The following is an 18,331-nucleotide window of genomic DNA, read 5'->3' on the forward strand; positions in this document are numbered from 1 at the left end:
TGCATCAAGAAAAACTTTCTTTGTAATTCAAAAATGTTGAAAAATAAATGGTTTAAGTACCAAATTAATGACTCAAATGCGTGTCCTGTAGTGCTAAATGTGCGTCTTGCTGTAAGATAATTCTGTGGAACTGTCGTAGTTATCGCCCTCTGTAAGCAAAGTTCTGCTGAAGTCAATGTACTTACCTCATCATAAATGAAAGTGAAATGCTTTCCGTATAGATATCGTAGTTATTACGTACCTTACTGTGATCAAGAACGTACTATAATGTAACGTATTGTTGTGCTACGAAAAAGGCTGTCTCATTGTAGCTATACCACAAAAAGTTACTACTAAAACATGTTTTACTTTCCAGAATAATACAGAAAAACTGTGCAGATATAAAACAGATACACCGCAAAAGCAACAATGTAAATCGTGTCACATATTAGTAGTGTCGTGATATAATCGTGTAGCTAGCAAAGAAACCAAATGCTAAGTCATCTTTAATCTCACCGAATGTACTTCAAATAAAGAATGTATTTTCAAGTAAACCAAAATGTTGCATTAAAATATGATTAGCAGTACCTGTATATGTTCTAAGTATGTAAGCTTTATAGTCGTTACGTAGTCGTGCAACTAACAAGCAAGAATGTACACACACAATAACACTGTGTCGTCTGTTCACTATAACAATGCACTTGTAAATACTGTCTAAATATGTTCCCTAGGTTCTAGACCGGATAGTTAACTTCAAAACATTGTTGCATGTTAACAGTTTCTCAGTGTGACGAATTGCACTAGTAGCGTGAAGTGGAAAATTTTATGGAAAAGACTAAGTTAAAAAGCAGATTATCGTTCAATAAACGGTTTTACATGTGAAATGTGGTGTAAACCTTAACTCTTCCTAGTACGCAAAGTTTCAACTTCAACGCAATTATCATGTGGTATACGTCGGATTCTTTAAGGTTCATTGTAAACAAGAAAGAATTTGTGACTCAAGTGTTTCTTCTTATGTGACAATGAATGAGCTTTAATGAGAACTTTCTGACCAATATATAATTTGTTTGCATTTGCTTTACCTTGTAGTTTTCTCCTTTTGTCTGCTACAGATTTTATATTTTTATGAGCCAAATCAATTATTTCTTTATGTCGAAATTTACGTGTATTCGGGAAAGGTACAAGATCTCTGATTGTGTTTGGTGGTTCTTCATTCTTCAGTGCAAGAGTAGGTGGAAAGCAGTGGAGTTATGAGGCATTTCATTCAGCACGTTTTGAAATAGTGTAAATATCTGTCCCAGTGCTGATGCTTTCTGTGACAATAAAGTCTGCAAGCTTATTGATTTCTTTCATAATCCGTTCAGACAGGTTACAATGTGGTGAGTACAATGAAATAAACACAGGTTTGATTTTATTATTCCGAAGCATGCGTGACCAAACAACAGATCTGAATCGCGGTCCGTTATCTGAAATGACTTTACTAACGTGTCCAACTTTCCGTAAGAAATTTTTAACAAAGGTGTTGGATACAGACCGACCAGTGGCTTTACATAACGGTGTGAAAGAAACAAATTTTGAAGTAAGTTCAACAGCGACTAGAACGTACGAAAATCCATTAGATGTTCTGAAAAGCGGTCCCAAGAGATCAACAGCAGCAAATTCTTTTAATTTAGGAGGAATGATAGGAAACAACGGAGCACGATGGGAGATAGTAGATGGTTTCGCCTTTTGACAAAGTTTACAAATGGACAAGACTCTTCGAATTCTCTTTTCCATATTGTTAAAGTAACAAGTCGTTCGAAGAATATGATAACATTTTCGTGGACCAAAATGTGCGTAGCTGAAATGAATGTACCAAATGAGCTTATTAACAAAATAGTCTGGAATGCAAAGTACCCATAGCTTGTCATCAACAGTGCAGCGTTTGAACAGTATGTTGTTTCTAACCAGATAACAATGCCGAATCTGAGTGTGTGTCTTTTCATGCCATTTACTTTTGATGTCTTTCCAAATTGGATCTTTATCTTGTTCATTAGCAATGTCCTTTAAAGATGTGGTGATGAAGTTTTCAAAGGCGACTTTCTGAATGTAAAGAATACTAAAATTTCTCTCGAGGTTGCCTTCTGTGTTACCTTTGTCAAGCCCAGCTGGTGCGCGTGACAGTGCGTCCGCAACAATGTTCTCCTTGCCGGGAATGTAGACTATTGTGAAGTGGAATTCCTGTAGAAACAATGCTCAACGTTTTAACCTGTCATGATTTAATTTTGAAGACATAAGAAATTGTAATGCACGATGATCACTGTATACTTTTACGTGCTTACCAGAAAGAAAGAAACGGAATTTGTTAAATGCCCAAACGATAGCTAAAGCTTCTAATTCAGAAACGGAATAATTTTTTTCAGATTTTGTTAGCACACGGCTAGCAAAAGCAATGGTTTTCTGAATGGTAGTGTCATTTTCTATGGCTTCTTGAAATAAATGGGCACCAAGACCGACTTTAGAAGAATCCGTGCTAAGGCAGAAATCTTGTGAGAGATCTGGATGAGCTAGTATTGGCGCGTTAAGTAGCGATTCTTTCAAAGAACTGAATTCCAACTGTGCTTGTTTGTCCCAGTTCCAAATAGTATTTTTTCCAGTGAGAGAACAAAGTTTTGGTGTAACAAGAATTTGCATATTCAGAAAACGACGGTAAAAATTTACGAGACCTAGAAAACTGTGGACTTGTTTTTTTGTGGATGCAACTGGAATGGCTCTAATTGCTTCTAACTTTTCAGGATCCGGCTGAATGCCTTCAGAAGAAATAATATGTCCCAAAAACCTCACCTTTGACCTACCGAATTCAGACTTTTCCAAGTTAACTGTAATTCCATATTCTGCAAAAATACGTAACAAACTATTGAGGATGCGATTATGTTGTTCCCATGAAGCTTCAGCTATTAGAATATCGTCCACATATAAGGTGATGTGACGTTTTAAGAACTCAGGTAATACGGAATTTAGCCCTCGAATGAATGCTGCCGAAGAAATGTTCAAACCAAAAGGAAGTTTCCGAAACTGATAACAAACGCCGAAACAAAGGAAAACTGTGTATTTTCTACATTCTGGATGAAGTTCGATCTGATAAAAGCTGGATCTGAGATCAATGGAAGACAACACTTTTACATCATTAAAATTTTGAACAAGTTCTTTCAACGTTTGCGGCCTGTCTGTTTCAGGAATAATGATAGTATTGATTTGTCTCGCATCTAAGACAAGCCTGATCGAGCCGTTTTTCTTCTCAACAACATGTAATGGATTGTTGTATGAGCTTACTGCAGGCTCAATAATGCCCTCGTCAAGCATAGATTGTATTTCTGTTCTAACACGGTCCCTATAATGCGCCGAAATTACGTATGGTCTAACACAAAATTTAGTATGCTCACGAACACGAAATTGGTATTGAAATCCCTTGATTGTTCCTGTTTTGGGAGTAAAAACTGTGGAATGTGCTTGTAAAACCTCAAAAAGGTCTTGCCTATCAGTGTCATTACAATTCTCAATTGTTTGAATTTTATTCTGAATTAACTCATTAGTATCGAATGCGCCGTCGATATCATCCCTGTCAGTACTTGCAGAGTGATTGTTAGTGTCAAGTTCCGTCGAAAATTCCCAACTGTTGTCTAACAGGAGGTAATTTCTTCGTCATGGTTTGAGAGCCAATCTTTAAATTTCAAAGCTATTGAGTTACCTTCTTTCTCTAAACTTATTTCAGCATCGTGAAAGTTTAAGATTGCTTTGTATTCATTCAAAAAGTCTACTCCCAATATCATTTCTGTTGACAATAATGGAACAATAAGAAAGTTCATAGAGAAGCTGTGGCTTTGACAAAAGAATTCTAAGTTGGTTTTTTTCATACAGAGTGCTACGTGGCGGCGGCGTTACCAGTATAAGAACCTAAACAGCCTACTTACACTCTGAAGGAATCAGCATGGGTTTCGAAATAGACGATCGTGTGAAACCCAGCTCGCGCTATTCGTCCACGAGACTCAGAGGGCCATAGACACGGCTTGCCAGGTAGGTGCCATGTTTCTTGACTACCGCAAAGTGTTCGATACAGTCGTTTAATGAACAAAGTAAGAGCATATGGACTATCAGACCAATTGTGTGATTGGATTGAAGAGTTCCTAGATAACAGAACGCAGCATGTCATTCTCAATGGAGAGAAGTCTTCCGAAGTAAGAGTGATTTCAGGTGTGCCGCAGGGGAGTGTCGTAGGACCGTTGCTATTCACAATATACATAAATGAACCTGTGGATAACATCGGAGGTTCACTGAGGCTTTTTGCAAATGATGCTGTACTATATCGAGAGGTTGTAAGAATGGAAAATTGAACTGAAATGCAGGAGGATCTGCAACGAATTGACGCATGGTGCAGGGAATGGCAATTGAATCTCAATGTAGACTAGTGTAATGTTCTGCGAATACATAGAAAGAAAGATCCTTTATCATTTAGCTACAGTATAGCAGGTCAGCAACTGGAGGCAGTCAATTCCATAAATTATCTGGGAGTAGGCATTAGGAGTAATTTAAAATGGAATGACCATATAAAATTAATCGTCGGTAAAGCAGATGCCAGGCTGAGATTCATTGGAAGAATCCTAAGGAAATGCAATCCGAAAACAAAGGAAGTAGGTTACAGTACACTTGTTCGTCCACTGCTTGAATACTACTCACCAGTGTGGGATCCGTACCAGATAGGATTGATAGAAGAGATACTGAAGATCCAACGGAGAGCAGCGCGCTCCGTTACAGGATCATTTAGTAATCGAGAAAGCGTTACGGAGATGATAGATAAACTCCAGTGGAAGACTCTCAAGGAGTGATGCTCAGTAGCTCGTTACGGGCTTTTGTTGAAGTTTAGAGAACATACCTTCACTGAGGAGTCAAGCAGTATATTGCTCCCTCCTACGTAGGATATATCTCGCGAAGAGACAATGAGGATAAAAGCAGAGAGATTAGAGCCCACACAGAGACATACCGACAATCTTTCTTTCCACGAACAATACGAGACTGGTAGAGAAGGGAGAACTGATGGAGCTACTCAAAGTACCCTCTGCCACACACCCTCAGGTGGTTTGCGGATTATGGATGTGTGATATAGATGTAGAATCTGATAAAAATAAAGAATGTGCCAAAACATATATTTGTAAATGGAATCAAAGGAAATACTAGAATTTCTTGATTCGATATGGGAGACAGGACAATTTCCCAGAGCGCAGGATTAGATGGGAGACTGGAATAGAAGGGAGAACCGATGGGGGTACTCAAAGTACCCTCCGCCACACACCCTCAAGTGGTTTGCAGAGTATGGATGTAGATATAGATGTAGAATCTGACACCAATAAAGAATGTGCCAGAACATATATTTGTAAATGGAATCAAAGGAAATACTAGAATTTCTTGATTCGATATGGGAGACAGGACAATTTCCCAGAGTGCAGGAATAGAAGGGAGACTGGAATAGAAGGGAAAGCCGATGGAAGTACTCAAAATACCCTCCGCCACACACCGTCAGGTGGTTTGCGGAGTATGGATGTGTGATATAGATGTAGAATCTAACAACAATAAAGAATGTGCCAGAACATATATTTGTAAATGGAATCAAAGGAAATACTAGAATTTCTTGATTCGATATGGGAGACAGGACAATAACCCAGAGTGCAGGCAGGAGGTTATTTTCACATCACTCGTCAAACCGAAAAGTACTGAACCAGCCCAAGTAGCTAGAGAAGTATCGCCTCATGGAACTGTGTAGAAAAGACATTGGAGTGTATTGTCAACTGTTGATATTAGGAGCCAGGCAGTTCCTTGGCTGCTCTTGATGTCAATCCCTTGACCCTGCTAGAAGTAGGTATACAGTAGGCTTTCCTACATATAAAGCAAGCTATAGGGATATTTTTACGTGAATAAGGCATACAGCACTACTTGAAGGCCCATTATTCTAGGACAGCTTAACCATAGGGAGTTTTCTGACTACCCACCCACCTTTATTCGATCCTTCTTACCAAAAATCTTTCTTAAATACCGGTTTGATGTAGTTCTGTCATGTAATTTTGAGCAGGAGAGTCGTGTTCCCCAGGGAAGCTTCCTCACAGTTGAGACGTAAGTGTGTGTATGCTCATTTTAATCTTTTTCGTCTTATTGTCAATTTAATTGACTCACAAATGAGTGACAGCATCACAGGACTTGATGTGATTTCTATGTTTCATACTTGATTTAAAACTGTGGTGGTAATCATATCTAAAGGTTATGTAGGTAAGGATGCAGAACACACTGAATACCTTAAAATGCCTTAGCCACAGGTCTAAGTGAGTGGACAGCGGGTGTCTGCTCCAGTTATGTAAGATTTCTGTGAGATCCCTCCTAGACTACTGTTGCAGATTCTATGTATCACACTGACCTTCCTACCAAAATATCAAGGACACTATCAGCAACAGAGGGGACCAGGTTGGCCACAGGTGCTTACGGGACCAGCCTCACACCCAGTCTCTCCGCTGAGGTCGAGGAACCACTAATCATCTGGCGAACACTCCTCATGGTGCATGAAACATATAACAAATCCTTGCCACTCCAAATTCACTAGCATGCCATGTGCTTGCCTGGGTATGAAAGACCTTCCATCAAATCGTGTATGAGCTACGAGGGCATTTTGGAAGCACATGAAGCATGAGATGGAGTCACTTGGTGTTAGGCAAGTTCAAAATCGAACCCGAGGTTGGAAGTGACTGCCACGCTGGCTACTGAAAAGGTCCAGATTAATTTTAGAATTAGTGAGGTACAAGAGAGACACTGCTCCTGCATATTTTTTTAATACAATATATTGAAACGATTTTTAATGAGCGGAAATATGTAGCCGTATTCACAGATGGGTCTAAATATGGGAACTCCCTTGGCTGTTCTTTTGTTTCCATTATCTTGTTCTCGAGATCCAGTTCTCTTCCACTATGGATGATGCAGAGTTATATGCAATCTTGAGGGCACTGGAGTTAATGAGATATGATGCGACTGTTTAATTCCTCATCTGTTCTGACCCTATCAGTGCTTTCATCTCTACAACAGTTGTGCCCAGCAGATAAAGTAGTCAAAAATATCCAGGACGACCTTCTCCACCTACAGAGGCTGAGGGGGTCATTCTTCTTGGTACTAGGGCACGTACATATTAAGCCACACAAATTAGAGCCACACAAATTAATTCATTGTGCTGTCCCCTCGATGTTCAGGTAAATGTTGGTGTTGATGGGAAGAAGACAGGCTGGAACTGGAAGCTATGGAAAATAAGCTACCCCTAGTAAAGTCAGCAATGTAGTCATGATAGTACTTGTGGCGTATGGTACACATCACAGTGTACCACATTTTAGTTGACTGTCTTTTATATTTAGACAAGAGGGCTGCAAATTTACTTGGAGATTCACCATATATTTATGTGACAGTGAGATGAATGTGTTATGACTTTTAAGATTCCGTGGAATATCTAACATGTATCCCAAAAATTTTATGGACATGGCTTTAATGTGTTATTACAGTGACTGGCTTACCTGTGTTTTTTGTAAGTGATGAGCCAGCCACTTATCCATGAATAATTGTTTTAGCCTTCTTCTTGTATTAACTCTGTTTTAAATGCAAGTTTTAGAACATCTGACCAAATTATTGTATCTCCAAGACTGTGAGACAAGGTGATTGTGCAGGTGAACACAAGTGAGTTTGGGGGAGGGTGAGTGCAGTTTTCTGTAAGACTGACTTTTACATCTATCATAATATTTTAGAACTTTTACCTACATTTGTCTTTATTAACTTTAGTAAGAGCACTGATACTCTCATTGTTGAGCATCTGTAAACCATAAACCACACACTGCAACCAGAGTTTTGTTTTGATTAAAGGATGTCTATACCCTACAAAAGCTAGGCAGTGTACAGCCGCCGTGAGAATATAGCCAATTGTTTTCAAACGTGAGTACATTCAGTATCACAAGCAAGTCTTGAGTCATTTTACACTTTGTATGCAGACGAGACTGAACCTTGGAATATCACCAGCGCTTCTATTACACACATATTCATTATTAAGTCGATCAGAACTGTGTGCAGCGTAGCTTATTACAGAACGTGAGCGTAAATCAATGGATTTATATTCGTCTTCTTTCCATCTATTACTGTTTCTGAGGTTTTCCCATACTGCAATACTTGTACAGCATTTCAGTTCATGGTGGCAGACAGCTGGGAACCATCTGTATAAAAGGTACACAGTGTAATAACATTTAGTTCAAGTGACAACAGTTGTATAGATATGTAAGACTAATCCTCGCGAGCAATTCCTTAATGACGAGTCTGCAAAAATCTTATTGATAGATAGACACGATAAGTCATTTTATTTTCATTTTTATTTATATACATTTAGATGTGTTCATTTTGCTGCTATGTATTACAGTTTTATCAGTGTTAGCTAGTTGGTGGAATTGTATTGGATAATATGCTAATTATATCATATTTAATAGTGCCCACTCAAAGGTACTTTTGACAGTTATACACAACTATATATACTAACGCCCATACAGCTTGTCAGTCACAAAGCTGGGTGCCTGATGAGAACTGAACTCTAGAACTGCCAAAATGCTGAAGTTCAGGTTTGATTCCTGATCAGTCACCGGCTTTTTTTTGTGACAGAGAGAGAGGTTCTTATGTATATTTGAAATTCATTTCGAAAACTGAATTTGAGATTCATTTTTAAAACTGAAATGTTTACCCTACTCTGCATGGTGTTGCTGTTCGGCAGCACTAACTTTTGTCGTGTTTTGCAGGTATACTTCTTATTTCCATGTGGGAACACCATGCACCTAGTATACATCGAAATCTGTTCTGAAAAATTAGTTGATCGTTTCCCTCACAGATGGCAACATAGTCACTACTTGAGGAGAAATACAACAGAGGGCGTAAATTTCATAATGTAGTTACTTTATTATTTACCCTATAAGTAAGTTTCTATGTAAATCAAATTATTTGCTGCCATTTGGCAGCATCATGCAATCAGTCATAGCACTGTCGTGCCCTTATGTAATTAGCTGACGCTCATCGGCCACGAATTTCCTGCCATTTCAATGGTTTTACGCTGATTCTTTTATCAAATAAGATAATATGTGCACCGAAAAAGTTTTTATGGGTGATGACTGACTGTTAAAAGAGTTGACAGAGGAAATTTGGTTCTAAGTACCAGCTCTAAGTGAAAGAGTAGATGAAATCAGTGACAAAGAGGAAATTCGTGACAGCGGCACTAAATTCGCGAAAACCCATAGTGAAAACGTTACTCTTATTGTTTCTGAAGTGAATGCTTCGCTTCTAGGTGTGACTTCAAATTGATCTGATTGTGCTGGGCAGTCAATGCACGTAGACAACTCAGTAGTTACAGCAGGAACTTAAACTGCAAGTACAAGTGGATGTTCTCCTGGAATATCTGTGCAAGGTAAGATATTAATTATAGTATAAATAAAGATAATACGAAACGTATTTTGGATGAAAGGAAAGATAAACTATACAGAGCAACCTTCTCCTGAAAGAGAAGTTTAACCAGATTAGATATGATTCAATATGACTCATTTTCAATTTTGTTAGTAATGATATTTTGGAGTTGTTTTCACAACAGGGCACGCTTTATAGTACTCAAATGAATTTGTCTAAGCCCCGCAATGTTACTGTAGCAGATGGTCGAAAATTTTTAGGTGTCTGTACTCTTTCTTCTGTTGTAACATTGAAGAATGTGAGACAGTATTGTAGTAACACTATGGGCTTATCAGTTGTGCAAGACAGTTTTACTATCAACAAATGTGGTACGTGAGGTGCCTCTTACAGTTTCAAGATAACCTATCGAATGCTAATGAACAGACAAGCTGAGAAAAATATGCCCTATATCTACACATCTGAATGAAAAGTTTGGTCCAATTCCGATGGTGGAGTTTTTTACTATAGAAGAACAGATAATTATTACTAAGGCCAGGTACGATCTGAAAACGTGTATGTCAGGTAAACCACATTAATATGGCTATAAACTGCTTTTTCTGTGTGATGTATCTGGATACAGCAACAAAATGGAAATGTATACAGGACACGAATATAAATTGGGCGAAGCAATGCAGAGCCTGATCTGGAGCAGGCAGCAATGTGGGAATATACCTGAAGATATAAATCATAAAGCTTACTTCGAAAACTGTGTAGTAATACCATTGCTACATTATTTGAAGGCGGCTGTGCTTTAACAAGAGCAATAACTTCTGTTAAACATCATATAGAGTACTTCCAGTGTCTTCAGATTTTTCAAACCAATATCTAACTTTAAATATCACTGAAGATCAGTAATACGAAATTTAAATTCAAAATTAAACATCTCACAAAATGTTTGATTCATAAAATATATTTGTTGAAAGATTTTCTTGTTTGATGTGCTCTTGTAAATGTGTTTTTTGTTGAAGAGTGAATTATGTCTGGATGCATGATGTTGCCAAGTACCAACAGGAAATAAGTAATAAATTTCACACATTTAAATATATATAATTTTTTCAATAGTTTCCCCATCATTGGTGAACATTTTTCAACACATATACTGTTTTGGAATGAAACTTAAAATTCATTCAGTGTAGAGTAATAAATCAAAAACAATGGTAAGTAATGATTGTAAACAAGCTGTAAAACCACCTTAATCCTCACTACTATACTCCAAAATACTCCAGAAAAGAAGCAACTCTATTAATTCAAAGGGTATCTCTTCCTGTAGCTGTGTGTAGAAGTCTGTCCAGTTTCTGAATGTTCATACCAAACTTGAATTGAAGACACTTTGTTCTGAAAAGGAAAGCTTTACCTACATTGCCTGGCAAGTATGGTAACATATATAATAAAGAAACGATGGGAGAAATTAACAAAAAAATCTGCATTCATTTCACATAAATGTGGAAACTATGATTTTATTGAATTTTCTTTTGCAGTATTGAGTGTGTACTTATTTGTCTCACCTAAAATTGAAAAGTGAAGCTGGCTGAAACAAAACAACTGTGTTATTGCAAGGCAGGTTTATAATGCTGTAGTATTTGGAAGACAATTGGTTCAACGGAATTTTAGATATGATATATTGGTACCTGTTTCATATAAAATCCTTATAATATAACATTTGTAACACTGTGTTCCTGTATGTATTGCATATGCCTACTTAGGTAACATCAGGACGAGAAAAACCACATGCAATGTAAACTATATTAGTTACTATCTACTATATAAATTAAGACGAGGTAAAATATGGACTAATGTTGTGGAGTAAAGAGTCCACAACCTTACTGATGTACGTTTTCCTAAGCTACTAAAAGTACATCTTAAAAGAGTTTTTTTACCTCAGTTTCTTGCATCTTTCTAAGAAATATTGGGAAGTTCTACATTTTAAATGATTTCTGTGCCAGTGGTGCATTAACACTTTGTGTTTTCACTAGGAGGACTTCATCACTGGTTGTTGTAGACTGGTAAAATTTTTATACTGATCAAAATGATTGTTGTTGTTAGTTATCTTCAACAGACCCATGGACAGAAGTAACTGTGCACCAAACTGATAATTAAATCAAGATGTCTAACTTTTTCAATCTTTGCAGAACATCTGAGATATGTTAGCTGCCTTCATAGCAGTTATATTCTGTATAATCTCTCCAGAGCTTCTCCACAGCCTACGGAGATGAGCTTACTGAGTTTAGTTTGACCACTAAATCAGAAAATAAAGTAATGAAAGATAAATCTTGGGCACTATATAAGATTGATTGTTTAACTGTCTGATAACCTATAAAAGAAATGAAGGTCTATAAAGTATTAAAACATACAAAATTAGAGAGACTACATGACCTTTCAAATGAAATGAAAAGTCAGGATATTATACAAAATGGTTCAAATAGCTCTGAGCACTATGGGACTTAACTTCTGAGGTCATCAGTCCCCTAGAACTTCGAACTACTTAAACCTAACTAAACAAAGCACATCACACACATCCGTGCCTGAGGCAGGATTCGAACTGCGACCGTAGCGGTCGCGCGGTTCCAGACTGTGCCGCTCGGCCACCCCAGCCGGCAATATTATACACAGAAAAAGATTGGCTGTATTTGAAGAGAGACACTTAGCTTGAAATCTCAGTTCTTAGAACTGTGTTTCAGTCTTAATTGCATGCACAGCTTAAACACATCACAAAATTTCGTTCACTGCACGCTTAAGCTGCACAATGAGAGATTAGTTCCAAAACAATTCTTACAAGTGGGGCTACCATTTCGCACTTTCCCCCAGGATCCAAGACCTGCATAGTTAACTTGAGTTAACTTGGAGGGTGTCTGTGGAATTCGAAAAAGTATGAGGAGGTATTGATGTACAGAAACATAAAGTGATTCAGAGTGAAATGCTTAAAATACATATGGTAAAAGCACTGGCATGCCCTTTTAAGCTTTTCAACTATATACATTTTTCTGATAGCCTATAGTGTTATGCTTTTACAATTATGAATAAAATTTGAAAGGCATTATTGACTTATTTCTTTAGTTTTAGTCACATTTTCAATCAATTGGAAGAAGGAAGCAAATCCATCAAATTTTTTTTAATTTTACGAGTCAAAGTACAATACCTGGAAATTGTCCGAACACTGCAAATGGATAGAAATGTTCTGTATGTGCAATAAAAAATAATTTCTGGGTCAACAGAAAATGCATAAGCTATACAGATTTATTGAATTTCCCAACAAACCGTTTTATGGAGTTATTCCCTTCTTCCAGCTGCCGATTCAATTAAGCTTATAGAGAAATGGTTCTATATTGTGTAACTGGAAGGATTGGTGTTCTGACAGGCTCAGATACTAGAGTGGCATCAGACCATTGGAACATTGTTGTGCACAGTTACAGAAAATGCTTGAAAGAAGTGATGCCACAAAAGTATTGACTGATCACCATCTTATCCCTACAAATATAATAGACGTTTGTCTTAATTCTGGGATTGTGGAATGGTTGTGGCTACATTCACTGTTTAATGCCATCTGTTGTAGGGTCTGCTGCTGTCATGCATGACATTACATTGGCTTTCAGGCTCTAGAAATCTTATTTCAGAGTGCATCCATATTCATCTCGGTCCTCTTTCACTATGTTGTTTGAGCAGCATATTTTCAATATGCAGTACATTCACAGTCAGGTATTAACATGTTGGTTATCTGTAGAATGATGTACATATCACTTTCGTTTCTCCTACTTAGTTTTACAAAATTCACAAAAATTAATGTAACTACAATATGAAATCGCACATTTGCGTTTATATTGCCCTGTTGTAACAGTAAAAGTCTGGATGGCTATTCTGGGGAACTTGGATAACTGGGTATAAATTTACAGATGTAGTGGTGATAACAGGTGTAACTGTGTGTTCAGTAGCATAGCTGAAAGTAGCACTACATATAATGAAAATAGAGTAATCTGAAATAAATGATCGAACATCTGTAAAAGAAGTAGTACAGTGAATTATTAATTGTTTAATGGCCATAAATGCCTTACACAAAATGAGTGAAACTGATGGTGACCTTTTATTAAAATACTAAGGTCAGCATCATTTCCTAAATAACTTTATTTACATGTCTTCAGGAATATCTGTTTGAGATGTTGCTTAACATAATTTTTGGAAAACAGTGATTGTCACGTTCACAAGATTCTGGAGCAACTACATTATATGGAGTTGCCACTAAATGAAAGCAGATGACATTAACTCTTCTTGAGTGTCTGATAAATTCACAGTCGAATAAAATCCAAAGAGTTGAACTTCAGCAGTCTATAATTAGTACAGCTATGGTATAGAAAGTTTTGACTAAGCACCTTTTAGATTTCCTACATTCCAGATCTGCCTATATCTCAGATCCCAGTTTTGAGATATTTAATATTGTTCACATCCCACAGATTTTACCTTATGATCACTAAGTGTTATAAGGGTTTGGAATCTCATCAAAATTGGAGAACTGTATGTAAAAATATAAAGTAAAAATTAATAAATGTGACTAACAATACAGAATTTTTTTAAAAAATGCAAATGGTAAAAGCAAAATAAAATTTCTTCTTCATTATTTCCCTTTATTGTTGTGTCGTATTGATTGCATAGTATAACAATCTTAACTATAACCACCTCTTCACTCAATTGGTAGGTATGAAACTCATTTTGAGTTTTATCACAGAAAATATAGGTGTGTGAATCCCAATTGTTAAAATTGAAATTCAGATGTTCTTTCCAGCATGTCCTTGTGAGGACAAAATTTGAATTTATGACTTCTGGTATATTCTATACAAGTGCCAAAGTGCTAAACTGCAATGGATAAGGTATTTTAATTATCAGACTTATCTAACATGCTATTATTACTTTCAGCTTTGGCACCCATTGTTCTGCTTTTGCCAGAAATTCTGAAAATCAGATCTACTGATGTAGAAAAAGTTAATTAAATTTGAGAAACTCTTGGTTAAATTTTCATTGTTCAAATAAAATTTTTATGGAGGTAAAAGGTAAAATATTGTATATGCAACATTTTCTATGCTGATTTACCTGTAAGGTTGTGGAGTGTTGCCTAATTAAAACTGCTGTTCACTGCGAGATTGAGCAACATGTTGTCTTGCAATCAGACTTGGATTCTCTCAGACGTTTTGTGGGTCCTATTGGTAATCATATCAACCATCATGGTGTTAAAATACAGTTCCTTTTGTATAATAACTAAATGGAATTCCTTGTACATTGTTCACATACACATGAATTTCTGATGGGATAACCATTACGGTAACTGATCACTAGAATGTAAATATCACATTTCCGAGAAATAAAGAGAGTAACGTCCAGTCCTGTTGGCTCTATAATGACTAACTTGACTTCAAATATGATTCACGTTACCATGTTACCAAAGTGGTATTCTGTCGTCCAACGAACCTACACAATATACTCGTCCATCCTTACACAACCCCTGCTCCCAATCCCTTACCTCATATGTCATTCCCATGTAATAGACCTAGATGCAAGACCTGTCCCACATATCCTGCTACCATCACCTATTCCAGTCCAGTCACTAACATCACCTATCCCATCAAAGGCAGGGCTACCTATGAAACCAGTCATGTGATTTACAAGCTAAGCTGTAACCACTGTGCTGCATTCTATGTAGACATGACAACCAACAAGTTGTCTGTCCATATGAATGGCCACCGACAAACTGTGGCCAAGGAACAAGTGGACCACCCTCTTGCTGAACACGCTGCCAAACATGATATCCCTCATTTCAGTGAGTGCTTCACAGCTTGTGCCATATGGATCCTTCCCACCAACACCAAATTTTTGGATTGCGCAGGTGGGAACTTTCCGTGCAATACGCCCTACATTCCCATAACTCTCCTGGCCTCAACCTTCAATAGTCTATCCTCAGCCGTCCAGCCCACTCTCTGTTTCCATTCCAGCACTACACAGCTGTCATTTCACCGACACACTCAGTGTTTTAATTTATTTTTATTTCTCTCCTTTCCACTGCTCCCCCCCCCCTCCCCAACTTCTCTCCTGCCCTCCATCTAAACTGCAGCACTCCACTGTCCACCACTCCCACCATACTATCCCTCACCCTCTCCACCCCAGCCTCCAGTTGCCACTCCCATCATACACTGGTGCTGCTGCTCACAGTGTGGTTTCAGTTGCCTGAGACTGCACATGTGTGTGCGAGTTGTGTTTGCATGAATGTGTGTGTGTGTGTGTGTGTGTGTGTGCCTGTGTGTATGTGAGTTTATTGTCGACAAAGGCCTTAATGGCCGAAAGCAATAATTGTGTGAATCTTTTTTTTGTGTCTATCGTGACTCAGCATCTCCGCTATATGGTGAGTAGCGACTTTTCTTCTCTAGTATTGTTACATTCCGTCCTGGATTATCCATTGTTTGATTTATGTTACTCTTATTCAGCCGAGATTCTCTCATTGTTTCCACTTGATCTCATACTTAGTTGCGCCAGTGTGGAGACCTAAGACGTGACTGGCATAAGAACTATCAGTTCTGTTATATATATGTGTTCAGAAGTTTATAAATATTAATGCTTACATATGATTCCATTTAGATAGTCTACACTTGCTATTTTGAATGCACAACGGCACCATTGTTTTGGTCATTCTCCATATGCTTGCCATTTCCAGCAGTGGCCTGCACCTTTACTAATATTTGCTCATTTTCTGCTGTTAATTAAGTTCAGTTCTCCCAAGTTTCCTAGTCGCATAGTGTTCAGAGCCATTTGAACCATTTTTTGAACGCAAGTTTCCTAACCTACCCAAACAAGAATACGCTCTCGATTTTTTCATATATTTGCCAAAAATTGATCTTATTAACTATTGTTTAAAACTATACGAGGGTGGTACACAATGTAGACACCAATTATTAGTAAATGCCAGTTTTTATTAAAACTGCAACAGAAAACTGAAGTGCTGGTATATTAACTAGATCCAAAAATAGACATAGCGTAGCATTACTTACAAGGAATAATAGATAAACTCTGGGTATTACTTACACCAGCAAGAAAAGCGAAAAATGGAAAACTCTGGGTACTAATAAAACAGAAAAAACATTTCCACACTAACTAAAAAACACATGTAAGTCCCATCAAGTCAGAGTTTCCTTCCGTAATGTCTCACTGTTATATACTGACAAGTAGTTTTATTTCTATCTCAGTGGTATCGGTACCACAATTTTTACGTCCTATCGTAGTGGAATCTTCACCACAGTGTGTAAGGTCTATGACAGTGGGATTTGCATTACAGTTTTTCTTTATTTATTTATACTATTAAAATTCTGGATTTATCTATCCACTGGGTACTCTCTTTTTTTCATTTATTCTGTCTTATACAGTGGTTTGCATCGATTTGGGGAGATACTGCTAAACACTGTTGATGATAGAAAAGACGCGTCCTGCATAGTATGTCACATGGAGACAACATGGGCTTAACACATCCTGAGAAATAACTGCAAGAAGAAAGAATAAAAATCCAGGATTTCTATGAAAATTTATCTGATGTGGAATGTCGGCTCGTTAGCTAGTGTAAGGAAAAGGATGCTGGTAGACCTCCTTAATTCATATAATCTTATGCAAACCGTATTCTTTCCAACGAACAGTAGAACAACCATAGACAATATTTTTGTTCATTCCTCATTACTAGAAGGGCATTCTCTTAGCAAAAAGGTGAATGGCCTTTCAGATCATGATGCACAATTTTTAAGTCTAAAAGATTTTTGTGCTGCAACACATGTTAAATATAGTTACCAACTTTTTAGGAAAGCTGATCCAGTTGCTGTATAGTGTCTTTTGTAAACCTTATCAAGGAACAAGAGTGGCAAGATGTTTATAGTGCTGATACAGTAGACGATAAATATAATGCTTTCCTCAAGACTTTTCTCGTGCTCTTTGAAAGTTGCTTTCCGCTAGAACGTTCAAAACAGGGTACTAGCACAAACAGGCAGCCTGGGTGGCTGACTAAGGGGAGAAGAATATCTTGTAGAACAAAGTGGCAATTACATCAGAACGTTAGAAGCAGTCACAATCCGAATGCAGCAGCCCATTACAAATAGTATTGTAAGGTGCTTAAAAAAGTTATTAGAAAGGCAAAAAGTATGTGGTATGCAGATAGAATAGCTAAGTCTCAGGATAAAATTAAAACCATATGGTCAGTCGTAAAGGAAGTGGCTGGTCTGCACTGACAGGTCGAGGATATAGAATCAGTGCGTAGTGGGAATGTCCGTGTTACTGATAAGTCGCATATATGTACAGTATTTAATAACCACTTTCTGAATATAGCAGGTGAACTAAATAGAAACCTAGTCCCAACAGGGAATCATATAGCGCTCTTAGAAAAAAGTGTTCCGAGACTTTTACCTGAAATGCTCCTCCATGATACTGACAAGAGGGAGATTGAGTTAATAATTAAATCACTAAAGACCAAGAACTCTCATGGATATGATGGGGTATCTAGCAGAATACTGAAGTATTGTTCCATGTGTGTTAGCCAAGTACTTAGCCATATCTGTAACTTTTCCTTTAGGAGTGGTCGGTTTCCTGACCGATTAAAGTACTCGGTAGTGAAGCCACTTTATAAAAAGGGAGACAGGGATAATTTTGACTGTTATAGACCTATTTCTATGCCATCGGTGTTTGCTAAAGTTATCGAGAAGGTTGTATATACAAGGTTACTGGAGCATTTAAATTCACATAATTTGCTGTCAAATGTACAGTTTGGTTTTAGAAATGGCTTAACAACTGAAAATGCTACAGTCTCTTTTCTCTGTGA

Source organism: Schistocerca gregaria, chromosome X, assembly GCF_023897955.1.
Source record: "Schistocerca gregaria isolate iqSchGreg1 chromosome X, iqSchGreg1.2, whole genome shotgun sequence".
NCBI lineage: Eukaryota > Metazoa > Arthropoda > Insecta > Orthoptera > Acrididae > Schistocerca > Schistocerca gregaria.